General features: G+C 51.2%; 1 long non-coding RNA gene across 2 annotated transcripts; it reads left to right on the top strand.

The window, feature by feature from the left end:
- Window positions 1-241: 241 nt before the first annotated feature.
- LOC137468118 (uncharacterized) lies at window positions 242-8836 on the top strand. Of its 2 annotated transcripts, none has more exons than XR_010995764.1 (2): window positions 242-2123; window positions 8595-8836. It is a non-coding gene; the product is annotated as an uncharacterized lncRNA (long non-coding RNA). The 2 variants fall into 2 exon arrangements; XR_010995765.1 differs by lacking the exon at window positions 242-2123 and adding an exon at window positions 7362-7725.
- The last annotated feature ends 1016 nt before the right edge of the window (window positions 8837-9852 follow it).

Raw genomic sequence — 9852 nt, 5'->3', positions numbered from 1 at the left:
CACTGGGGTAGGAGAAGCTGGAGGTGTCCAAGGCCAGGTTGGACACTGGGGCTTGGAGCAGCCTGGGACAGTGGAAGGTGTCCTTTCCATGGCAGGGGGTGGAATGAGATGATCCTTAAGGTCCTTCCAAACCATTCCATGATTCTGTGACACTGCAGCCTTGCAGCGAGCAGATGTCATTACGACCACCCAATTTCAGCTGCTCCAAGCCCAGCTGTTGACTTAAATGCCCTGGAAAAACTGGATTTCTCCCAGGATTTCCAGTTTTCCGTGGTGAGAGTGAGAATCTGCCCTCAGTAATCCAGCTCAAATCCCCAGAGGCAGATCCCGGATGGAATGGTTGGTGTTCTGGAGCATTCCCTCAGTAATTCTTGTCCAAGATGGTTTGGTGGAAGGTCACACATTTAAAAGCCTCATGGCCAATCCCAAATTTTCCTTTAAAAGGAATCAAACTATTTTGGGTGAGAATGGCAAATGTGGGTGATGAATTCTCCTAAAGGAGCTCATTTTTTGGACCAGCTCAGTGATTCCCATTCCTAAGCCACATCCACGCAGGATAAAATCCACCTGGAAATGCTGAGCTGTTACAGCAGTGAACAAAAGCTGTAATTTTGGTGTGGGTACCAAGACTTTCAAATCCCACTGCTTCAATATCCATGGAAATGAATCCAACAGCAAGAAGTTTCCCAGAAGGTTCCAAGAAATTCCAAGCAGATTCCTTGAATTCCACCCATCCTAAAAAACCTGTCTCTTTACAGAGGCTTCTCTGTGCCTGCAGAAGCCACAGTCCTAAATCCTCTCCTCCTGTCTGGCACTTCCACTCATCCACCTGGAGACAATAATGGAGCATCCCTGTCCCATTTTCATCCAGTGGCTCTTCAGTTATTGAATTCCTGCAGAGCCTGGATTGGAATCGAGATAAGGATCTCCACTCTAGGCTCAGGGAGATAATATTGCTGTTACCTAACCCTGGGCATCCAAATATCTTTAAGATCCAGCCCTTACCACCCCAAAACTCTCAGAATTCCCCCCAGCTGTGATTCCCACACCTTTGGAGATGGTTGTGAGGGACCAAGGTCTTTTGAGGTGAAATTCTTTGAGCTGAAATGAAAATATTTCAGTACCTGATAAATATCTGGACTTCCCCTCTGATCAGAAAATGCCCCCAGGCATTTCAGCCTGTTCTCCATTCTTTTTGAGGGAATGAGTCACGATTTTGGATTGCTTCCACTTGGTAGGAAGGATAAGGACACAGCTCCTGAATGTGAGCTGCTGGGAGGTTTGGGAGACTTCAGTTCATTTTCTGAGCTAAAGTGGAGTCGTGGTCAGCCCCAAACTGATAAAATAAACCCACCCTGGTGGAGTCTGAGGGCCATCCAGCTGCTGGTGATTCTGCCTGGCAGTCAGATTCCAAGGGAAGGGCTGGAGCTACTGGGATCTGCTGATAGCCCAGATGAAGGAAGGAGAGGCATCAAAGAGCAGGGAAGGCCAAAATCCCCCATCCACAGCCACACACACATTTGGAATGTTCCTCAGCAGGGAGGCTCCCAAAATCATTGTTGGGAGAACAAAGGGGAGTTTGGGATGACAGACATTTCAAACAACAGAAAAGTTGGAGGAGAGCAATAAGAAAAACAATTGGAATGGGAAAGGATTAAGTGGTCAACAGAAAACAACAAAAGGAAAATTAGCATCTTTTCAAAACTCACAAAGCAGCCTCAGAAGCAGGGGGAGAACAGTAAAAAGCCCAAATTATGCACAGTTTAACAGCAAAGCTCACAAAGAAATGAAGTGACTCCTGCAGAGAAAGGGTGTGGGGACATCTTATAAATTGACCACATTCCAAAGAGGAATAAAAAAGCAATTCTCACACACATGGCCTGGGAGGCAGCCAGGCCCACTTGGTGCCCTGAGTTTGGAAGGCCAAATTCTGAAATGCATCTCAAATCCCAAGGGTTCTGCAGAGGGGGAAGCTGGAAAAGAAACCAACATCCACCAAGTCCAACTGAGATTGGGAGGAGCTGCCAAGGAGTGCAACAGCAAAACGTGATTTTCTGGATCTGTCACCTCAACAAACTTCAGGAATTTGGGATGAAATTTGGCGTGACAGGCAATGAACTCAGGTAAAATTCAGTTTCTTGTTTGTTCTGAAAGGTTCAGCTGATTTCATTGTGCTGCTGTTTCCCAGGAGGAGAGTTGGAGTTGGTGAATCATTATATCACTGGAAGGAATTTCCCTCTGGAGAGCTTTGCTATTCCCAGGATCTGAAAATTTAGCAGAAGCCTGAAATTCGATTTATCCGTGTCATGGTTTTATCTTCTGCCACCAAAGTCCAAGTGAATTTCATTATAAATCTTAGAGAAAACACACGTCCTTAGGAGACCTCCTCCATTTCAGCAGTGAAATGTTCATGGAATCCTGGAATTCCCGGGGCTGGAAAAGCCCTCCCAGCCCATGCAGTCCCACCTTGTCCCCAGCCCAGAGCTCTGAGTGCCACCTCCAGGGGACACCTGCAGGGATGGGCACTCCAAAGCTCCCTGGGCAGCCCCTGCCCAGGCCTGAGCAGCCTTTCCATGGGGAAATTCCTGCTGCTGGCCAAGCTGAGCCTGCCCTGGCCCAGCCTGAGGCCGTTCCCTCTCCCCTTGTCCCTGTTCCCTGGGAGCAGAGCCCTATCCCCACCTGGCTCCATCTTGCCACACAATCCCTTTCCTGTTATTTCCCAAACAACCCAGGAATCTGCCCAGGGAGCGACTCTCTCCAAACCCACAGCGGGGTTGCAGAAGCCTCATTTCCCTCTCTCCCATCAACACCCTCAGATAAGAGCTTTTAATGACACAACCCTGGGAGGTTGTTCCTCCAGCCCATGCTCCCTCCACACGTGGCACCAGCCAGACTCTCCCAACAACTTTTCCACAGTTTGTTTTCCCACAACCATCCAGTGTTAGCAAACATTATTTACAGCACACAGTTCTGACTGCCTCCAAACAGAGTCCTTATCTGCCACAATAAACTTCCTCACATCCTTAAATGTACACTTGTTCACTTCCTTACTGAGTCCTCTTTGGGTGTCATTTCAAGGCTTTTCCAAGGCCTAAACACTCCTCAGTTTGTTCGGGAGCCCAGAAAGGCAGCCAGAGCTTTAAATGGAGTTTGGAATAATGAGGCCCAGCATTGCTGGGAGTGTTTGCTTCTACTGCCCTACATATTTGTATTTGTATTTGAATAAACACCTTTGGAAAGCTGCTTCTCTGGCCTTGCACAACTCCAATCCCTTTATTTTCACAATTCCCATTCCTTTATTTTCACAACACTTCCCTCAGGGCAGGGCAGACAATGTCGTTCCCTGGTTAGGAAATTGGAGCGATGAAAGTGTCTGGGCAGAGCTGGAGAGGGGCAGGAATGGCTCCCCGTGGCACTTCACTGGCAGCAGCTCCTCCCTGTCCCACAGGAGCCCCTGGCCTGGCATCCTTTGGGAAAAACCAAGTGCTGGTGCTGAACGTGGATTGGGACAGCCCCGGGATCAATCCAGGCTGGGATGAGCAGATGGAGCAGCCCTAGGAGAGATGGACCTGGACCTGCCCCAGCCCAGAGCCCCCCGTGCCCTGGGCTGAGCCCCAGCTGGGGATCAGGAGAGGGATTGGGATTGGGATTATGCCCCAGTGCCCCCACAGGTGAGATCCTGTGAGAACCCAGGACATCCCTCTGGCTGCCCTGGCTGTCTCCAGACCCTGGCAGGGGGCTGGGAGACCTTGGCACAAAGTCAAAAGCACCTGTGGCTTCGATTTTAGCCCATGGAAAAGGTTGCCAACTCTTTATGAGGAATTACAAGCCACAAGGGTTTGAGTGGTGTGGTAGATGAATTAACACAGGGTGAAAAAGTAGAATTTTGGGGCTTTTTAGAATGGGGTTCAGGGAGACAAGATGAAGGGATTTGGGCATGTCCTGACCTTCTTGCCCTCCATGTCTTGGTGTGATGGTGACACTTTTCTGTTGGTTTAAGGTACAGACACACTGTCCCACATAGATGACAGACATTGGCACGTGGAGCTGCTGCAGAGAGCCCAGAGGAGGCTCCAGGATGAGCAGAGGGATGGAGCAGCTCTGCTGGGAGGAAAGGCTGGCACAGCTGGCATTGTTCACCTGCACAGGAGAAGCTTTGGGCTGAGCTCAGTGTGGCCTTGCAGGGCCTGGAGGAGCCCCAGGAAACCTGGAGAGAGACAATTTCCAGGGAATGCAGGGACAGGACCCAGGGAATGTCTCCCACTGCCAGAGGGCAAGGCTGGATGGGAGATTGGGAATTGGGAATTGTTCCCTGGCAGGGTGGGCAGGGGCTGGGATGGAATTCCCAGAGCAGCTGGGGCTGCCCCTGGATCCCTGGCAGTGCCCAAAGCCACCTGGGAGAGTGAGTGGCATCCCCAGCTATGGCAGATGGGATTGGATGCCCTTTCCAGACTCTTCCATCCCAAACCCTCCATGACTCCATTCTAGGATTCTCCCAAGCCGACTTTTCCCCACCAGTGAAATTCACTCACAGCCAGTAGGAAATCTGTGCACAGCTCACCTGGATGCCAACACAGCTCTTTCCCTTCTGAGCCAACAATTCTGGAGCACAAAGGGAAAAGAACAAGATCCCTGTGCCATCCAAGCGACACTGGAACAAGGCCTGAACTGCACCAAACTTTGTGGCCAAATGCAGCAAAAATTGAGATTTGCCCTTGAAGTGCAGCCCATGAAGTTCCCGTGGTGTCACACATTGGCCAGAAATGGATTTAATTCCGAGTTTAAACCTGATGAGTGATTTACTAAAGGCCTCCCATCCTGATATTTGGTTTTCCAGCTGCAGCATGACTGTGCACAAGTGTGTGGGATGAGAGGGCCACAATTCAGGCTGCAGACTAATGGCTTTTCTCTTATCTCATTCCTCGCCCCCGAAAAAAAACCCTGCTATTTTCTAGATTTCAATTTTCTGGACACAAATGATACTAAAAAGTCATCCTGGCTGATGAGGTTTAAGAGCAGGATTACAGCAAGATTGAAAACCTCAATTCTGTCGGAGAAAAGCACTCACTCCTCACCAGATTGGTGCTTTGCTGCTGCTCAGATGATAATACCCACATGAATACCCACATGAAAACCCCTGAGGAGCCACAGGCACACCCTGGAGGAGATTCCAGCTCCATCCATTTGGGACTAGTGAAAGGAGATCCTTTCCAAAGAGGTCCAGAACCAGCCCGGGGCATTTTCTGCCACAGAAACTCACCGGGGCAAAGAGCACAACCATATTTTGTAAAAACCAGGATCATTGTCTGGATATTCCTGGAGATAAGGAAGAGGGAAGCACACACATTTTTTTCCAGTCCTGTTGGGGCCTTCCATGAGATGAGGCAGCTCCAGAAACCCAGCACATGGTGAAGTCTAAATGCACATCCCCAGTAACCTACTTTAAAATTTCCACCGAGCCTGGCAGAGTCAGTCCAAGGCATGATTCAGCCTCTGGAGAAGTTCCAGGTCAAGCATGAGTCGGAGGTAAAATGTTGATGGAGTTCAAGGACTGCAAATCCCAGAAGCAGCAGAGGAGAGTTCATGGAAATGCTAAACCTTGTGGGATGGTCTTGCTTAGGAACTTCGTGCCCTCTGGGGCTCTAATGGCATGTGAAAAACTCTTCAATAGAAGATTTCTGGTGCAACCCAAAGGCCAGAGAGCCTAGGTTGGTGTAGGAGCTGTTATCAGCAAGAGAACTGATAATGAGCTGATAACAAACAGTGACAGCAGGACCAGGCTGAGCCAGCTCTGCTGCCAGACCAGGCCAGGGCCCTTCTCCGCTCCACAGAGAAGAGAGGTTAAAAATGTGAAATTCCACACGATCCCCAAATCCCTGAGGCTGGAAAAGCCCTCCCAGCCCATGCGGTCCCAGCTGTGCCCCATGCCCACCTTGTCCCCAGCCCAGAGCTCTGAGTGCCACCTCCAGGGGACACCTGCAGGGATGGGCACTCCAAAGCTCCCTGGGCAGCCCCTGCCAAGGCCTGAGCAGCCTTTCCATGGAGAAATTCCTGCTGCTGGCCAAGCTGAGCCTGCCCTGGCCCAGCCTGAGGCTGTTCCCTCTCCTCCTGTCCCTGTTCCCTGGCAGCACAGCCCGACCCCCCCGGCTGTCCCCTCCTGGCAGGAGCTGTGCAGAGCCACAAGGTCCCCCCTGAGCCTCCTTTGCTCCAGGCTCAGCCCCTTCCCAGCTCTCTCAGGAATTCTCCAGCCCCTTCCCAGCTCCCTCAGGAATTCTCCAGCCCCTTCCCAGCTCTGTTCCCTGCCCTGGACACGCTCCAGCCCCTCCAGGTCTCTCCTGCAGGACCAGAACTGGACACAGCCCTCAAGGGACCTCTCAGAGCCAGCCCAGAGGGACAATCCCTGCCCTGCTCCTGCTGGACACACAATTCCTCACCCAGCCCAGCTGCCAGCGGCCTCTTGTCCCCCCTGGGCACCCCTGGGCTCGTGTCCAGCCCCTGTCACCAGCACCCCCAGGGCCTTTTCCAGCTTTCCAGCCCCTCTGCCCAGCCTGGAGCTCCCTGGGCTTGTTGTGACCCAAGGACAGGACCCAGCACTTGGCCATTTGCCCCCGTTCACCTCAAAACAATTCCAGCAACACCCTCTGTGTCTGGAGCCCCAGAGATTTGTCCTCCCTGAGCTCCAGGACACATCCAGGAATATCATCCCCATACTGCTCCGTCCCCACCATCCCTCTGCCAGGGACAAACACCAACAGAATTCCCAGGGTGGAGGTTTGAAGGTTTCCCACACGTGGGTGCAGAGCCAAACTCCCAGAAAGGCCCTTCCCAACCCTGCAAGCTCACGGCACTTCCAGCCTGGACACCCTCCCTTCCATCCTGGATTTCCTGACCTGGTGCAATCCAGCAGCCAGGGCCAGCCCTGGTGGTTCCATTGCCACCTCAGGTAGGACTGCTGTCCCATCACAGGGACATTTCCATACCTTCCTCAGCAGCACCAGGCTCATTTCCAGCCTGGCTCCCGATTTCCATGCACTGACAGCTCCACTTCCCCTCCCAGTGTGGAATATTTTGGGCTCACACAAGGGAAAAGACAGTACAGAAACAAGAACACAGAAAAGGTAGGAAATGCTGCACTTCCCTGGAGATGAAGCTTCAGTTTTCCTCATTGTCCCAGTGAGGGAATTTCAATGTATGGCAGAGCAAATCTTAAAGTGAGATTCCACACCTGCATTGTCCCAGCCAGGAGCACCCTCCTGCCCAGCAGATACACTGGCAGGAATTCCCACTGTGGCTGTGTCCAGTTCTGGTCCTGCAGGAGAGACCTGGAGGGACTGGAGAGTGCCCAGGGCAGGGAAGGGAGCTGGGAAGGGGCTGGAGAATTCCCGAGGGAGCTGGAAAGGGGCTGAGCCTGGAGCAAAGGAGGCTCGGGAGGACCTTGTGGTTCTCCACAGTTTTCCACCATTCCCAGCCTTATCTGCATCATTCCCCTGCCATCAGGAACCCAGAGAGAACTTTGGGATTCAGCAAATTCCCATTATGAGGCAGCACAACCCCAATTTCACCCCCAGGAGCTCCAGATCTCCATCCCTGCCCAGAGCACGTTTCCTGCCTCATATCCCTGTGGAGTTTGGGAAAAGCCCAAACTCCTGAGCTGAAACCCTCCCAGTCCTTTCCAGTTCTTATCAGGAACTGCCTGCAGGTTCCCAGTTGTTGAGCACCAGTGGGGTAATAACAACTTCTTCTTCCTCTTCTTCTTCTCCATCTTCTAATTTTCTTCTTCTTCTTCTCTTTCTTCTCCTTCTTCTCCTCCTTCATCTTCTCCTTCTTCTCCTTCTTCTTCTTTTCTTCTTCTTCTCCTTCTTCTTCTTATTTTCTTCTTATTCTCCTTCTTCTTCTCCTCCTTCTCCTTCTTCGGAACTCAATAATAACTTGATAGTAACTCAAAATAATCATAGCAATAATAACAATAAAGATAAAGACAATAAAGATAAATATGATAATAATAATAATAACAACAACAACAACTACTACTACTACTACTGTTCCCAGATAATCAGCTGTCAAATTGTGCAGGCTGGAATATTCAAATCCACCTCCAAATCACTCTGAAAAGGGAACTTGGAGAGTCCTGAGCTGCTGGACAGACAAGGAGGGCAAGTTCCAGCTATTTTCTACCACCTTAAAATGGAAATAAAAGGCACTTGGGTAAGGAGAACCCCTGGCTGGTGCAGCACATGGTGAGGAGAGCTCAGAAAAGGTCTTAAACCCCAAATTCTGGAAGTTCAGGAAGCTCCCAGTCTTCCTCCACTGATTCCTCCTCCCTACCTGAGCCAGAAAGTTCCCAGGATTCTCATTTCCTGGGATCAAGGGGTTGAAAACCATCCAAGCTCCTCTTCCCACTGTCCCCTGGCAGTTCCCACATGGAGTCTCCTCCTCAGCAAGGAAACCTCCCCCAGCTCCGTGCCAGGGAGTGCAGTTTCTGGGAAAGCTGCCACCACTTCTTCCAATCAATTGTTCTGAGATGCCACCACTTCGCCAGGGCTGGAAGTGCCACTCCTGGGGGACATCTGAAAATAATTCCTTCATTTTTTTAGGTCAAACATTGCCCTCCAGCACCGCAGAGCCCACATGACAGAAGGGACTGAAGGGAGAAGTGGCCAGCTCTGGAACTGAGATGCCCAGCACAGAGCTCCTGGTGTGGTCCAGGCTGGAATGTCATTGAATATCCAAGGCACTGAGGTTTGGAGGCAAGAGGATGAGCTGAGTCCAACCTCTCCTCGGGGGTAAGGGAGGGGAGCAGCAGTTTAGGTTTCAACCTCAAGTGATACCTCATTCATTTAGGGGGAAAACCCCAAGAGGGGATGGATGTGAGGCTTGAGATTCCTCAGGAAATTAAAAAAAAAAAAAAAAAAAAGGGAAAAATCCATCAGTCCAAGGCCTAATCCGTGCACTGTGACAGCTCTTCATCAGCCCATAAAGGAGCAATGAACACAATAATTCAATTTTGCCTCAGTAAAGGCTCAGCTGGAAGGGAAACCTGAGCTTGTTACAGTTATCCAGCTGAACAACAGGGAAAATCCAGCCAGGACGGAAGATCTGGAATGCCTGGGGTCAGAGGAGGAGCTGGCAGCACCTGGAGCAGCAATAATTCCCTTTGGAACACCCAGCTGGGTAAGGAGCAAACAATCACACCTTGTCTGCTCCACCTGTGCCTGCCCAGCCTTAATTAGAGCCCATCTCAAGAAAATTGGGATGGACTGTCTCAGACAGCATTCCCAGGAATCAAACACACACCGGCACATGCAGAGGGCCAAGCAGGAAGAGCAGGAGCCAAAATCCCCACCTTGGCCTGCTGGGAGCCCCATAGAATCTCCCAGGAGCAGAGTTCCCCTCTGCCTCAGAGCTCCCAAAATCCCAAAACCCTTCACCCTGCAACCAGGGGAAACATGCACAAGTGGGAGAGACCCTGAGGAATCACCTGATTCTAAAGTCCCACCCCAAGCACACTCACCAGGACCAGGAGTTGCCAGGACACTTTTGTTCCCAGCCAAAGGGGTTTTTCTATGGAAGTAAAAATTTGCTGAGTCAGGTAAACCCCAGAATTCCATGGAATGTCTTTTTGGGGCCTTCCAGCCATAAACCCCAGCCCACAGGTGCTCCCAGCCATGTCCACGAGCACAAGCAGGGCTTTAGTTAAGCTGCTGCTGTAGGCAGGCCTGAACTTATGGAATCATGGAATCGTTTGGGTTGGGAGGGACCTGAAAGTTCATCCAGATCCATGGCAGGGACACCTCCCACTGTGCCAGGCTGCTCCCAGCCCCAATGTCCAACCTGGCCTTGGGCACTGCCAGG

This window comes from Anomalospiza imberbis, chromosome 2 (genome assembly GCF_031753505.1).
Source record: "Anomalospiza imberbis isolate Cuckoo-Finch-1a 21T00152 chromosome 2, ASM3175350v1, whole genome shotgun sequence".
Taxonomy (NCBI): domain Eukaryota; kingdom Metazoa; phylum Chordata; class Aves; order Passeriformes; family Viduidae; genus Anomalospiza; species Anomalospiza imberbis.
This window is presented reverse-complemented; position numbering and strand designations above follow the sequence as displayed.